Source organism: Heteronotia binoei, chromosome 6, assembly GCF_032191835.1.
Source record: "Heteronotia binoei isolate CCM8104 ecotype False Entrance Well chromosome 6, APGP_CSIRO_Hbin_v1, whole genome shotgun sequence".
Classification (NCBI taxonomy): domain Eukaryota; kingdom Metazoa; phylum Chordata; class Lepidosauria; order Squamata; family Gekkonidae; genus Heteronotia; species Heteronotia binoei.
The window spans coordinates 33,889,822-33,905,831 of record NC_083228.1 but is presented as its reverse complement, the minus strand read 5'-3'; positions in this window follow the sequence as shown (position 1 = coordinate 33,905,831).

The window sequence follows — 16,010 nt, the reverse complement described above, 5'->3', positions numbered from 1 at the left end:
ATTGCATACCGGTGTAAGGTTTTTTGTTCTTTAAGTGTAACTAAATAACCAAAGAACTTAGAGTTTTGCAAAGCAACAATGGTAAAGAAAAACTGAATTCTGAATAGGAAATCTACATAATGTTTTCACTGAATCATACTGAATTATTCTCATCCATCATAAACAAAAAGAAAAAAATATTATTTTGGAAAACTAAGTATCATTTAAATACATTTAAAAGAACACATTTTGTGTCTTAAGAGATTAGCCTTCTGCCTGTGCTTTTAGTCTTTAAGATAACTTAATGCCTCCACTAGGTTAACAAGACAGCTAGTGAATAATTCTCACAGGATGTCTGTATTACATTATGGTAAAGTCTCATTCACCTATCCTATCATCCTCAAAGTAAATGTATTTTCTTTTTACTTCATGTATTATGAAACTGAGAAAAAGAGCAGAAGATTTTCCACATGGCAAAATTCCAGTGATAAAAGAATGAGGAATTTCAAATGGCACCTCCTTCCCTACTCACAGCAATCCAAAAACCCAGGGGTGGAATTCTAGCAGAAGCTCCTTTGCATATTAGGCCACACCCCCTGATGTAGCCAATCCAAATTGTAAACTCTAGGAGGATCGGCTACATCATGGGTGTGTGGCCTAATATGCAAAGGAGCTCCTGCTAGAATTCCACCCCTGCATAAACCCACATGGCTATTATTTCACAAGAATCCTGTGGCCACAGAAAATTAACTCTCCAGGGTCCAAAATTACTACTGCGGGAACAGAAGTTCTGCAATCATCATGTCACGTTCTCAGGACACATCAGGCCTTCTGCTGATGAATTGCTATAGGCAACCCACTGTGCCAATGAACCTAGAGGTCCCACTTGGCTATCATTGCTAACAGCCAATTATATCTTCTGTAAATATGTCCACCTCTTTTAAATTTATCTAAACCAGGAGCCTGCAAAACATTTTGTGGCAGTGAGCTCCAATAGACAGCTACCTATTCTGTGGCACAATGCCTCTTTTTGTCTGCTGTAAATGTAAGACCTGTGAGTCGGTCATGACTCTGATGATGAACTTTTCATGGCTAGCGGCTAATGAACTTTAAAGAAAGTCTGAACTGCTTGGCTGAAATCCTTAACAAGGAATTGCTAGCATTCTGTGGTGTGTGCTTTCTTTATAAATCATGTGCCTAATTGTGGTCATGTGAAACAAGGATGTATTTTGATATGTCATGATGTAATATTTGAATTAAATATCCTGAAAAATTGACACTATGTGAAATTAATAATATTGTACAATGTTTATTAACATTTTGAGAAATTAATAGCAAACATAACATCTATTGGTTCATATTTGAGCTTGTCAGTGTTATAAGGCAAAACCAATTTCTAGTGTTTCGGGGAAGCAGAAATATTTCTGTGTTGACATTCTTCACAACACATTTAATTTTATAGCCATCATCATTTGCCTTTTTTTTCTAAATTAAAAATCTCCAGATAAGGTGTGCACTTCAACTCTATGATGATTTTAGTTGGCCTTTTCTGTAACCACAATGATGAGTCAGTGTGGTGTAGCCACTATGAGTGCCAAGCTGGGGTTATGATTATGAGTAACAAGTCTTCAAATGCATTAGCTCACTAGGAAAGTCACTGGTCATTACACCTCAGGCATTCACTGGCAATATGAGAATCATACTAATAATAGTGGTCTAACTGACAGAGTTGCTGTGTGGGTTACTGAGATGATAACATGAAGAAATCTAGATACTCAGAAAGAGCTGTAACTTCTAGGAACTGTTGCCATGATCAGATTTCATAGTCAGATAAATTTCATAGCCTGCATAGCTATATATGCCAGTTTGGTGTAGTGGTTAAGTGTGCGGACTCTTATCTGGGAGAACCGGGTTTGATTCCCCTCTCCTTCACTTGCACCTGCTGGACTGGCCTTGGGATAGTCATAGCTCTGGCAGAGGTTGTCCTTGAAAGGGCAGCCGCTGTGAGAGTCCTCTCAGCCCCATCCACCTCACAGGGTGTCTGTTGTGGAGGGAGAAGATATAGGAGATTGTAAGCAGCTCTGAGTCTCTGATTCAGGGAGAAGGGTGGGGTATAAATCTGCAGTTCTTCTTCTTCTATGAAGGTCTACACAATCAGATGTATTTGTGTATATTTAATGCAGCTCCCAGACATCAGACATGCTTAGATCTGTTAAGTTTCCTCTCCCCCCCCCACCCCCCCAGCTTGTGTTTCTATATCTGTCTGTCTGTCTATGGCTTTTTTCTAAAAAAGCCCAGCAGGAACTCATTTGCATATTAGACTACACCCCCTAACACAAAGTCAACTGGAACTGCATTCCTGTGTGTTCCTGTTCAACCCCCCCCCCCCCCCCGGTGTGTACACACACACACACAGAGTGAGAGAGGCATTTCTCCCTTCAGAAACCTGATTTTGTTTTCTTTCATATTTTCCCTGCATAACTTTCTAGTCTCCCACAGGCTTTGTTCTTCTGTTACCTCTCTCCCATATACCTTGAGGCACTATGTGTGTGTGCTTCTGTCATAGCATGAATTTTACTTTCTGTCCCCATATTATTTTTAACCAAGGCTTACCTTTCCTTGCCTCATTTACACCAAAGTGTATGTATTATGTCTGCTAAAAATCACCACAAAGAAATGATCAGTTGATCAAAAGGGGAAACTTCAAAGTCTAGGATAATAAAGATCCTGCCAATTTTTAGCCTGAACTCCAGGTATCCAATTTGAAACACCACCCTGCCCCAGTGCAATATAAAAATAAACCTAGACATGGTCTTTCAGAGAAAGGCAACAAAACAGTCTTAAATATGAAGGACAAGGGGAGAAGAATGACCACCCCCCCAATTATATTTATATCTAACAGCCTGATCTGCAGAGGTTTCAGAGCACAGGAATGGGGGCTAGGATCCCACGGTTGGCACAAAACAACATTCTGTTCCTTACTCTGGTTCTGAGTGCTATTTTATTAACTTACTGTGACAGTTTTGGCTCTTCTCAATGCTTTATTTCAATTAACTTCCGAAAATACGGCTGTCCCTTTTTGATGACGCTATCTATCTCTATTACAATCAGGCAGGTAACCTTTTGTACTGTTTTTTCTTTGTATGAAAGGTGTTCAAGTATTCAACTGTGGTCAGTGAACTATAAATAATTTATCCCCCCCACCTGATAAGTCATATACCTAATTCCAGGTCGTGGGGGATAAATAAAAGTAGATGCTTTTGTGAACCTGGATGAACACCACATTTACAGGACAATCTGAAAGCTTTTATACATTTACTAGGAATAAGGCCCATTGTGAAAAAAATACAATGGACTCTAGAAAGAGGTTCTTGATGAGCACCCCCCACCCTTGCTGTCTTCCCATCCAAGCGAAGGCATTCACTCCTCCACCACCACCTCAAGGGGAGCTGATCTCTGCCATCTGGTGAGCAGGTGTAATTCTGAGTGATTTCCAGTCCTCACATGAAGATTGGGAACAGTGGTTCCCAAGGAAGAAATGACTGGTTTGGAGGGTGGAGTGTATGACATTGTACCTGTCTGAGGTCCCACCCTTGCTCAAACCCCACTGTTTCTAGACTCCACCCCTTAAATCTCCAGGAATTGCTTAACCTGGAGTTGGCAACCCTATCTTCTTCCCTTCATCTCTTCATCTGGCCCTCTGACTCCAGCTTTCCATCACCTTCCCCCTCCCTGAAGCGTCTATCTAGGAAAAGGACAGTCTTTCTCCATAGTGGGGGAACCAAAGCAGATTGCATCATTCTCCCCCTCCCCTTGATCTGCAGAATAACCCTGTGAGGTAGGTTAGGTTGAAAGTTTGTGAGTGGTCTGAAATTACCCAGTTAGCTTCCACAACAAAAACCTGGGTCTGGCAGACCCTGCTCTGAAGAGCTAACTCCTATGCTCTCCTCAAACTCCTCCACAACATCTCCAGATATTTCCCACCAACCTGGAACTGGAACCTAGTCAGAGCTGGCCCCAATGAGTACTCCCCCAGAGGCCTTTAGTGATATTTTTCAGACCACAACCCTCTCTCTCTCTGATAACATTGTTGATGTTAGGAACATGACTTCAATCTCCCTCCCTCCCTCTCTCTCTCTCTGTATCTGGTCTGCTGCCAAGGGATGCCATTTCTGAGGGGAGTAGCCCTCAGCCAGTCGAGTGAAGGTTTTATCTGGTTCTTTCCTTCCTCCCTTAGTGAATTGAGGCAAGGGTTTCTTTCTCTCCTCTGCAAAACAGTGGCTCAATCCTTGTTCTGTCCTGGGGCTGGAGGGTGGGGGTTGTTCTCCATTGAGACTGAGCAACGGGCAGCTCAGCCAATGGGAGATTATGTGAACCTGTGACTGGTGTGTCTGGAGAATTATATTATAGGGGCGATAGATATGACAAAAATGTCTAGCTAAGCAAAGCCAGTGCAGGTGGAAACACTGCAAGATTGTTCATTAATTTCATTATGGTGATCAACATTTCATGAGACAGTATCATGAAATCTCAGTCACTGCTTTTGGCTACTACCCCTCTAAAGGCTCTTGCCTCAGATATCATATTGTTTTGCACCCTTTTCAATGCATTAGATCAGGGGTGGCCAACGGTAGCTCTCCAGATGTTCTTTGCCTACAGCTCCCATCAGCCCCAGCCGTTGGCCATGCTGGCTGGGGCTGATTGGAGCTGTAGGCAAAAACATCTGGAGCCCTACCGTTGGCCACCCTTGAACTAGTTGAATTTTGCTTTGTTTAAGATCACATTGGACTCTATCCAAGAAAAGGGGGCTCAGTTTGGCAAGCTTTCAGTCACCAGTCACTACAAATCACTTGGGCTGCAAGTCCACACAGTACAGGACCAAGGACCAGCGAGGGATGAAGAATGAGATTACCTTTCCCATGAGTAGTTATGAGGCCCTCACCTGTATATAAATGTACTTTCTAGGGAATATTTTGGGTTATTTCTTTATTTTAGTATTTATATCCAATCTTCTCCTCTGCAAATGCTGCTCAAATGCTCTCTCTAAACCGTGGAGTCTTATGATAGAAAATTCTACTTTGTAAGCTACTCTCATTAAAATTGTGAGCTACTGCATAATTTAGTTTGCTCTGGGGCCATTTTTCCAGAGCTAAGACAAAAATCTGTGAGTTAAAAGCTAAAAGACTGTGAGCTAGTTCACGCTAACTCAGCTTAGAGAGAACACAACCTGCATGAACTTAAAATATACAGCACAAAAATCAATAAGACAACAATAAAACAGCTTATGTTCTGAACTCCTTTACAAATCAGGCAACAGGAAAAAAAATCAATGGCTCTCCCATGTAAGAGATTTGCAGTGTTTCCTAAAACTTGCCAAGGTAGGCAGCCTCCTAATCATCTCCAGGAGGCTTCTCAACATGGAGGGCACCACTACTGAAAAGGTCCACGATTGGGCTGCAGCTGACCTATCAGTCTTAGATGAAGAAACAACCAACTAAGATTATTAGGAAGATCAAAGGTGACACACATGTCCATACTGGGAGAGACAGTCATGAAGGGATTTGTTAAAAAAAAAGAATCAGCATCTTGAATTGAGCTAAGTAACCCATGAGAAACTAATGGGAGGTTTTTTGTTTTTGTTTTAAATCTAGCTCTGTTGCAATTGCACATATGTGCTCCAGTTAATAGATATGTTATATTTTGTAACAACTTAAGTTTCCAGGTTGGCTTCAACAAAAGTCTTGACTGTTCAGCCTTGCAGTAACAAATGGACCAGTGTATCACATTCCAAGGTGGAAGGTAGTTGCCACAGTAAATGAAGGTGGGGAAAATACTATTGGCAAAATCATGGATCCCTGTTGAACAATAAAGCTAAAGTCCCACTCTAACTTTCTGAATCCAGGCAAAATATTGTGAAACCATTTTGACATAGATCTATTAATACCTCTGGGTATCTAGGAAATTTAGCTATACACAGTGGTCTACTATGTCCAAGGATGAAGAATGATCGTGTAAGTTTAAATTCTTAGTAGAATTTTAATGAAGTAATCCATTTTGTTTGTCTGTCTGAAAATGGGAATTATTCACCGGAGCAGTCTCTGTCCCCAAATCAAACCAGACCTCATGCCAAATTGAAAAACATGTCAAAGGTACATGTGTCATTAGGAAATCCTGAAGCTGTTCTACCACAACTTTCTCAGCTGCTCACCCCAGAAGTATATTTGACAATGGCCTATAATTAGCAATGGCTCCTTTGACAAGAATACTGAATGAATTTGTCTAAATTCTGACAAAGGAACTCCTTTGTTGTCCTCCATTACAGATAAGCAAGTGCTTGCAGCATTTTCCTGGTCAGTGCCTTGTGCTCCAGTACCCCAACCCCAGCATGCTGGTACATTTCTACTTGTATGTGTGTTACTGGAATATTTATAATTTTTATGTTTATCTTCCCAACCATATTCTTCTACATCACAAGTTCGAAGATGAATCAAGTCAATTGCACTGGCTGGGAATGGTGTATGGACATATCTGCAAATGAGCTGTTCTGCTGGATTCCATTTTCACCCATATTTCAGAGTTTCCCCCTCCCCCAGTATCCAACGTGTTCATTCATGTTCCTCCTTACTGTAAAAGATGTGTGTTATCTTCATTATATGCTGAAAGTCAAAGCCAGATGCAAAATGTTTGAAAGAAGTACAATATAGTGCGCCATTATCTATACTCAGAACAGTTTTCTATACTAAACCAATTTTCTTCTAAGTCTGAGAAGCCTTATTTCCCTTTGATGATGCTTGACAAATGTATAACCATACACTTTTTGAGGTGCTAACTTGGGATTCATTGGTAACCCTTTACATAAGAAGAATACTACTTCTTCCAACTCCTCCTCTAGCCCTCTTCCAGGAACATAACATAGGAGGTGGTCCCAAAGATATACAGGTCACAGATTGCTTAAGGCCTTAAAGGTCAAAACCAGAACCTTGAATCTGACATGGTATTCCGCTGGAAGCCAGTGTAGCTGGCACAGCACAAGTTTTATATGTACTATTCATGGCATTACCATCAGGACTCATGTTGCTGCATTCTGGACCAGCTGGAGCTTCTAAGTCAGACTCAAGGACAGATCAGTGTATAACCTTAGGGTGCTGCCCTAAGAAAGGTGAAGAAGAAAAGACACTGTCCACCTGCTTTCCTGTGACCAAATGCCATTTGACTCCTCCCCCACTAGACTTGCTTCCACCACTGCAAATTCTCTCCAGCAGCTAGGGACAGGTGAAAAAGCAAGGGCTCCAAGCTGTCACATTTTATTTCAAATTATTCCACAGACAAGGCTGTTCCTTCTTGGTAAAATCAGCTATAACTACACATGGACCTGTTTATACTATATGTCATCTGATCTCCATGTTGAATCCTATGGGACAATTAGAATATACCCTTAGTAGAATGTAATGAAGTAAATTACAAATGCTGCAGCAAAGCTATATCTCTGCTTACTAACTGATCAGAAAGGAAACCAAAATTCTGCTTGCAGGACTTTTGACATGTTCTAACATTTTTACTATGTCACTATATGTGGAAATACGAATTTTATGTACTTATTAGCAATGAAGACAAAATATTTCATGCTTATTGTACTAAAAGGATCTTAATAATTAGTTAGCCCCTCCTCCACCCCTTTTGGGGGAAGAATTAAAGCTTGCCAATTTTTTTCCCCTTTTGGAAAAATAAGAGTTATTTTGATCTTACTGAAATTCTTAGAACTCTTTACCAGCAAAGGACAATAGACATAACTACTAAATATTGTTTTCAACTCTGCTGTTTATACATGGACATCCACTCTGTTCATTAGCTGCTTCTAATTTCATTCAACTGTTCAGAAAGCCCAGTAGTATTTTTAAAAAAGTATCAAATGATGCATGGAGTTTGGAACTGCTCCTAAAAATACTTTATTTCCTTTCCTTTCCACTTATTGTGCCTCTTAAATGCAAACAAAGTCATCAGTCCTTTTTTTATCTTGAAAAATTCTCACACATCAGCAAGACATCAAAATATTTTATATCAACATAGTAGACGTATTATCCAGAAACCTGTTTAGATTTATTCTGAAAAACAGCATATGGAAGAAAAAAACATATGGAACTTAATGGTTTCAGCCAATAATAAGTGAAATGAAGTAAAGATGTTAAAATGCAACTATTCTGCTATTTGCTGATCTATATGTAATGCTAAAATTATCAATACAACAAGATCAATTGGCATAATTTAATTACCTGGCATAATAATTCTGCATTCAAAAACCAAATATTTATACACAGGTGTGTGCAGAGAATACCCTGTATATCCTGGTGCGAGAGGGAGGTAAAACAAAAAATCTGAATGCATGAACATGCCTTACTCAGCATGGCAGCAGTGTTTTAGGTAGGGTTGTGAACTCGAGGTTGGGAAATGCCTGGAGATTTTGGTGTAGAGTCTAGGAGGGGACAAAGTTTTGGGAATTGTCAGGATAATGTTACAGGAGCTCATTCTCCAAAGCAGCCATTTCTCCAGAGAACTGATCTCTGTTGCCCGGAGTTCAGTTGTAATTCCAGGAGATCTCCAGGCCCCACCTTGAGGCTAGTAATCATATCTCCAGAATCTCAGACCTGGAACCTTCTGTATACAAAACAGGTGGGACCTTCTGTATACAAAACGTTCCACCACCAAGTCATGGGCCCTTCCCAGCAAGTACCATCAGATTAAAAGGAAGTTATTCTAGAGGGAGAGAGAGAGAATGAATGAATGAATGAATGAATGAATGAATGAATGAATGGATGGATGGATTAATTAATGAATTAATTAATTATTTATGTAATTGATTTCTAGAAAACTAGAAACAAATGTCAATTAATTCAACAAGTCAGGGATGAGGGGCCCATATTCATTTCTTTAAAACTTCCAGTGCTATACTTGCACCCTTTAAAATACTTTTAAACATTTTTTTAAATAGTCTGAAATAATAGTGCCTCAGTTTTAGCAGTTCAACAGAAGGTATCTTTAAGACAGCAGTCAGTGCATGACTAGAATCTGAAGACCTATTATACAACTCAATAGGCATGTATAGTGGGATTTTTAAAACTTCCTTTACTTTGAACAAAAAGTTACAAAACTACTTTTGAACAGTTTGAAAAGTGATTTGCAAATTCAGAAGCAAATTTATGTTAGTTGTACTGACGCACAGTTGTCACTAGTACAAGACTAGCATGTATAAGTAGAATGTAAAAAATTGAAAAAAAAATTACAAAAACAAAAGTATAGATGGAGCTTCTGACAGTTCTACCTGATCTGCCAAACTGGCATACAAACTGAGTCAAATTTGAGAGATTTTATCAGAATTTTTTTTTCTCTATGTCTAATTGCATCAACAAACTCATATGCCAGACAGCTACAAAAACAAATGCATTGCAGCACTAGTCACTAATCCCACACATTTCCATTTCTCCTTCTCTGTTTTATATTTTCCCCAATGAACACTAACTTCATAAACTGGAAAGTTTAAAAGACTTTTAAAAAGGCAACGTGCACATTTCCATTTTCCTGCTCAAAACGCTTTGGTGAAATTCTTGCAACTATATACTGGGATAGAAAGGAGGTGCTTGCCATCCAGTCCAGATTGGAGGAAAAAAGGAAGTGGATTATTCTGAAACGAATAAACAAAGAAGCAAACAAATACCCTAACCAAATCCCTGCCAGAGAGTTAAATTGAGTGTTTTTGGATTGGGAAATCTTTTTGTCCCCTGAACACTGCAGTTTCAGCCCACAACTGCCGTTACTTTATACATGTGAGGACCAGAAGCAGGTGAATAGTAACAGATTTAGATTCTAGCGACTGTGGCATATTATTATTTATCATATTTATGAATTACCCAATCCCTGCTACTGCAGGGCTCTGGGAGATGTAGAAATCCAGGGAAAAAAACCATACAAATATAACAATCAATACTTTGAAACATTTTAAAATCAAATGGCAATAATTAATCCCAATTCAAACTATTAGCTACTTTGCAGGCACGAGGAAGAGGCAAAACTCATTTAGAGAGAAGGGTACCAGCTTAGATGGTAACAGTTGCTGACCTCAACTAAAATCCTAATAATTTAGGAGTCAGTCAATCTTATCTGCTTCTGGCATTTAAAACCCCATTCAAAGTTCCCACATGGGAAGGATGGAAATGTCCTAATTCTGAAAAGGAAAAGAAATACGTCTTCTGTCTAGGTGGCAATGTATTAAATGATTGCTCTTCTATTTTGGACTCCCTATCCTACTGCAACTCTTCTGTTCTGTAAGGTCATGAACCTGCCTACAAGTTGATGAGTTATGAATTTAAGGGGCAACTGATTCAAGACATATATTAATTTGGAGCAGGAAGGTTCCCCCTCCCCCGGAAAATAATTCTAGCCAGTAAACCATCAAAATAAGCATTCCAAACAAACCTACAGTACTTTGAGATCAAAGAACTCTTTACTTGCTCTTCCAGAATATGCCAGTGAATAACAATTTTGTGATCTCTGAAATACCACAAACTCAAAATAAATTACTTTTTTAGCAGTATCTGAAACAGTCTGAGGATTTTAAACTCTCTGTAGCATTCAAAGTTTTCTTTTTGATTCAAGTGTCATTCAACCATGCTAGCCTTCATCTAATCTAAGCTTCCCTGCTCTTACTGCTTGAAAAGCAACATTCAGAGGGACCTTTGAACCTCAGTAGAATAGGTCAGTTCAACTCTAATAGACATATGAAGTCAGACAGAATAAAAAAGGAACTGATGAAATACTGAGGTGTCATTTGGGATGAATACCTGCCAGTGTGTTTTAGTTGCACCTCAGGTTTCAGACAGAAAGAGATTAAATTAGAAAAGATGGTAGCAATCTTTCAACCCTACCAGAACTGTTTTTCATAAATACCTCTTTTGAGAAAAGTACCAATACAGCATGAGTTCATAAATCTGAACGAAGACAGAGATTCCACAGCAAGAGAGGATCTGGATTTCTAAAAGATTCATCCCACAGGAGAGTTTAAAAAAAATAGCACAGATAACAAAAATAGCAATGAAACAGTCACACTTACAGCTTTTAAAAAGTACTATTTCAAACCCTGCTGTGGGAAATTTGACGCTAGGATTTCCAGCCAGTGTATCCTCATGGCAGGATTATTGTGTACATATCACTAGAGTCAGGGACAAAGTTAAGATTGGATCCCTGTACACCTTAATTTCATGAGTCTGCTGGGGGAGGGCTGGCAGACTGGGTCTGAGAGACAGTACATGCCTCCCTGAGAGAGAGGATGATGTCACTCGTGCCTTAGAGTGGACAGTGTTGTGTCCACTCCTAAAGAAACATACTCCACACCCAGGAGTGTTACGTAACTACCACCCAGTGTCAAATGTACCATTCTTAAGCAAGCCTATTGAATGAATAGTGGCTGGGCAACCTCAGGGCTTCTTCAAATGCATTACAAACTAATTTCAAACCATGTTGCAAGACTGAAAACAGTTTTAAGTTAGTTTTAGGATTATGTCTTCTGTATCTATGTATGAATTTACATTTTACTTTCAAATACATTTTATTGTAATTTTACATAATATATAAAATACAGAGATGAGATGAAGAACTGATGTAGTATAAGATCACATTGTACTCATTACAGATAACCCAAAAACATTTACAAATAATCAATAATATGAGACAACTGAACCATAAATACAATCAAATTTAGAAATAAGAAATGAAAATAAAATAGTACTGAAAATCCCTGTATTTTTGACCTCTAATCACTTTGTTAGCCAAAATGTAAACACTACCACAAAGAAAGGTCACTAACTATATATGGAATAACTTCTTGTGAAATGAGATATTCTAGAGTAGGAAACCATACAGCATAGAAATTGGAAGAATAGAGAGGACGTTCTAGTTAGTTAATATTGTCAGAGATTTTGGCCATTATGTAAGTGCTCCAGGGTTTCTTGGGCCAGAGGTTTAGATCAGGAGATTTAGTAGATTTCCATCTGATGGTCACAGCAGATCAAGCAGCTGATAAAAGGAAGGAGACTGTCTCTTTTTTATGCAATGGATGTGTAGAATCAAGCCTCCCAGTTATCAGTAGTTGATCAGGAGTATAGGCAATAGCTACATTAGTAATTTCTTTAATTTTTTCCAAACATTTCTCCCAAAAGCCACATAATTTAGGGCAGAGAGCCCAACAATGAAGGTAGTCACCCTGAGAGCCACAGTTTTTCCAACAAAGAGGTTTCACTGTGGGTATCATATGTCCCAACTTTGTTGGAGTTAAGTACCAAAAAGAAAGCAGCTTAAATGATTGTATTTTTATTTCCGCCACAGTAGATTTGAAAGGTAGTGAGGACCAAACTTCTTCCCATTGATCCTTTGTGATTTTGCACTCACAGTATTTATCCCAAAAAGAATCGTCCCAGGAGTTCATAGCTGAATATGTTAATGAGACCAGATGTTTTTTGGATGACTGAGCATGCTTAATAACTAGTTTGAGGTTCGTCATAGGCTGTTTAGCAATAGTTGTGAGTTTGATTTGGGCACACATGTGATTTAATTGGAGGTATTGCCACCATGGGATTGTAGCCCCTAATTTAGTTTCAAGATCAGCTTTAGATATTAATAAATTCTTGGAAAGAAGATCATGTAAAGAAGTTACTCCCTTGGTTTTCCATTGATGAAAGTGGTTGTTCTTGAAAGCAGGAAGAAACCATGGCTGGTTAATAAAAGTCTGAAATCTAGAGATGGATGGAAGTAACTTGGCTCTGTATTGATCCCAGATTGTTAGCATTGTTGTTAAGAAGATTTGGGACGTTCTGATGCTTTTTGCCAGATTATTTATTGGATGCTAAAGTTCTCTGTAAATGATTTCTGCATTGTAATTTAGTCTGCGTGAAAATATGGGATTAGCATTTTAATCACATTGGAGAGGTGCACAACAGTAATATGCAGCCAGATCTGGGAAACTGAGGCCACCTGAATGCGATTTCCTGTACAAGGTATGATTATGTATTCGATGTCTTTTATAAGACCAGAAAAAGTTTAGAAGTATTTTCTGCCAAGAATGCAAACATTTAGGAATGATTGCAATTGGAAGTGCTCTAAATAAGAAGATAAACTTGGGGAGGACGAAGGATTTGATTAGATGAAATCTATCAATCCATGAAATACTTTGTTTATGCCATTCTTGAAGTTGAATTTTGATGATTTTTGTCATGATTATGTTTTTTAATGTCCTTCAGATCTTTTGGTATACTGATGCCTAAATAAGGCATGTACCGTTGGACCCATTTATATGGAGAATTAGATTGAATAGTTCTTATTGTAGTTTGATCCAAATTAATTGGGAACAAGTAAGATTTGGAGATGTTTATTTTCAATCCAGAAATCAGACCAAATTCTGTAAGAATGTTCTGTAACTTTTGAAATGAAGACAGGGGTTCAGTTAGAGTCAGTAACATATCATCTGCAAAGAGTGAACTTTTATGCTTTTTTTCTCCCATCTGGATCCCATGAATAGAATTGTCTTGTTGGATTAGGTTTGCTAGAGGCTCTGCGAACAACAGAGGGGACAAAGGGCACCCCTGCCTAGTTCCACATTTTATACAGATAGGTGTTGAGGTAATGTTATTGAGTTTAAAAGTAGCTGTTGGATTTTCATATAGAGCCATGATGGTTGTTAAAAACTTTTGTCCAAAATCCATAGTAGTAATAAAAATAATAATACATTTTATTTATATCCCGCCCTCCCTGCTGAAGCAGGCTCAGGGCGGCTGCTAGTATATAGCAGCTCCTTAAGATAAGATATTTCAATCGAGTCAAAGGCCTTTTCAACATCCAATGACAACAAAGTTGCCTTCTGGTGATTTATAGAACAGTATTGTAAAATATTTATTATCTTGTAGGTGTTGTCCATTAGGTCCCTATTCGGCATAAAGCCTACCTGGTCAGGGGAGATGTACTGCGTGATGAATGAGTTAATACGTGATGCAAGAATAGATGTAAATAAAGTCTGTATTCAGCAGTAAAATTGGCCTTGGTATCACGATCATTGAGGCTTGAGACCAGGAAGGTGGAATATGTCCTTTATCCATGACCCAATTACAGGCTGCTGCTAAAGGATCTGCCAAAAGAAATGAGATTTCTTAATAACATTCCAGAGTAAAACCATCTGGGCTGGGAGTTTTATTGGTCTTTAGCTTCTTAATGGTCTCAATAATTTTTTTTTTTTGCTGATATAGGAGCTTCAAGTAGGGATCTGTGGTCATCAGATAGTGGTTTTAATGGTGAGTGTGTCCTGAAGAATGCTTCAATTTTATCTAAGGGTGGAGATGTAGATGAGTACAAAGATTATAAAATGCATGGAAAATGTTAACAATGTCTGCAGATTTAAAGTGTACTTTGCCCTGGGAATCTTTCAACAAGGCGACCAATTTAGAATCTCGATGCTGTTTAATTCTTCTGGCTAGAAATTTCAAAGTTTTGTGGGATCAAGTTCATTTCAAGGAGCTCCAGCTTCTTCCTTTCAGTCAAAATTTTGTTATATATTTTCTTATTTCCTGTCCTTTTGTGTTCCATCTCTAATGTGTGAATTGAGAGTAGCAGTTCAGTTCTGTTCTTTTGGTTCTGTTTTTTTCAGGAATGTGTCATGGGTGCTGGGGACCCTTCAGAGGAAGTTGAGTCTGATGAGGAAACTGTGCCCCTGCCACCTGCACCAGCGCCCCTGCCTCCTGCTGGAGAAGATCCCAGCCCCCCTGCCTCGCCCTCTCGGGTGGCTCGTGTGCGTGACCGCCTCCGGCAGGACCTCAGGGATCGGAGGAGGGCGGCACGCTCACAAGCAAGACGCTCCCTGAGCCCTGAGTTCTGAGAGGATTCTGGCCCTTCTAAGAGCAAGGATGCTTGAGTGGTAACAGGATCCTGGCTGCCTCCCTGAGCCAGCAATTAGCCCAAACGGGCAACAGCCAGCAGAGGGCTATATAGCTGTGGGCTTTGGGAGGAGGCTTTGTGGAAGCAACTAGTCATCTCCCTGACATTCTAGCATCCACTCTGGCTTGACTTTGGTTCCTGACTCCCTGACTTTGGCTTTGGACTTCTGGACTCCCTGACCTCGGCTTCTGGACCTCAGACCTGCGATACTTCTACAGTGATTCGGATTTGGCACCTCGGACCCTCCTGCTTACTGGCTACAGACCTCGGACTGCCTCTGGACTTTGCCTGACCCGGCCCTAGCCGTGACAGAATGATGCCTTGGATATGAGGTATCCTCTGATGACCGGTTTAAACACGTCCCACAGAAATTCCTCAGATGTTGTTCCAGGAGAGTTGATGTCAAAGTAGATTTTGATATGTTGAGCAGTTTCTTCCATCATCTCATTATTATTCAATAAAAAATTATTCAAAGTCCACTGACATGTTGATTTTTGCTCAGGTCCTAGTTGTGCAATACCCAATTATGATCAGACCAGAGTTGAGGACCAATTTGTGAAGATTATATATAGGGGAGAAGAGAAGATGAAATAAGTACATAATCAATTCTTGTGTAGATAGAATGGCATGATGAGTAATAGGTAGTCTTTTTCAGAGGGATGGGTATGTTCCAGATGTCTATTAAATCATGTTTAGAGAATAGTTCAGCTAATTGGAAGTTGTTGTTTTTTTCTGAGTGTCCTCCGGCCTCTTTGATGTTTTGTCTGCCTTATAATCCACAATCAGGTTCAGGTCACCTCCCAGTATTGTATCTCCAGTTCTGAAAGCTTCTAATTTATTTAATGTCTGTTCAATGAATTGCACTTGGTCTGAATTGGGGGCATACAAAGAAGCTAGTGTGACAGGACAATCATTTAAATGTCCTTTGATGAATATGAATCTGCCTTGGGGGTTTGTTAGGACATCAGATTTCACAGATTTTAGTCTATGAGATAATAGGATGGCAGTATCCTAGGATTTAGATGAAACTTTTGATTGAAATTGCATGGGAAATTGACAGGTTT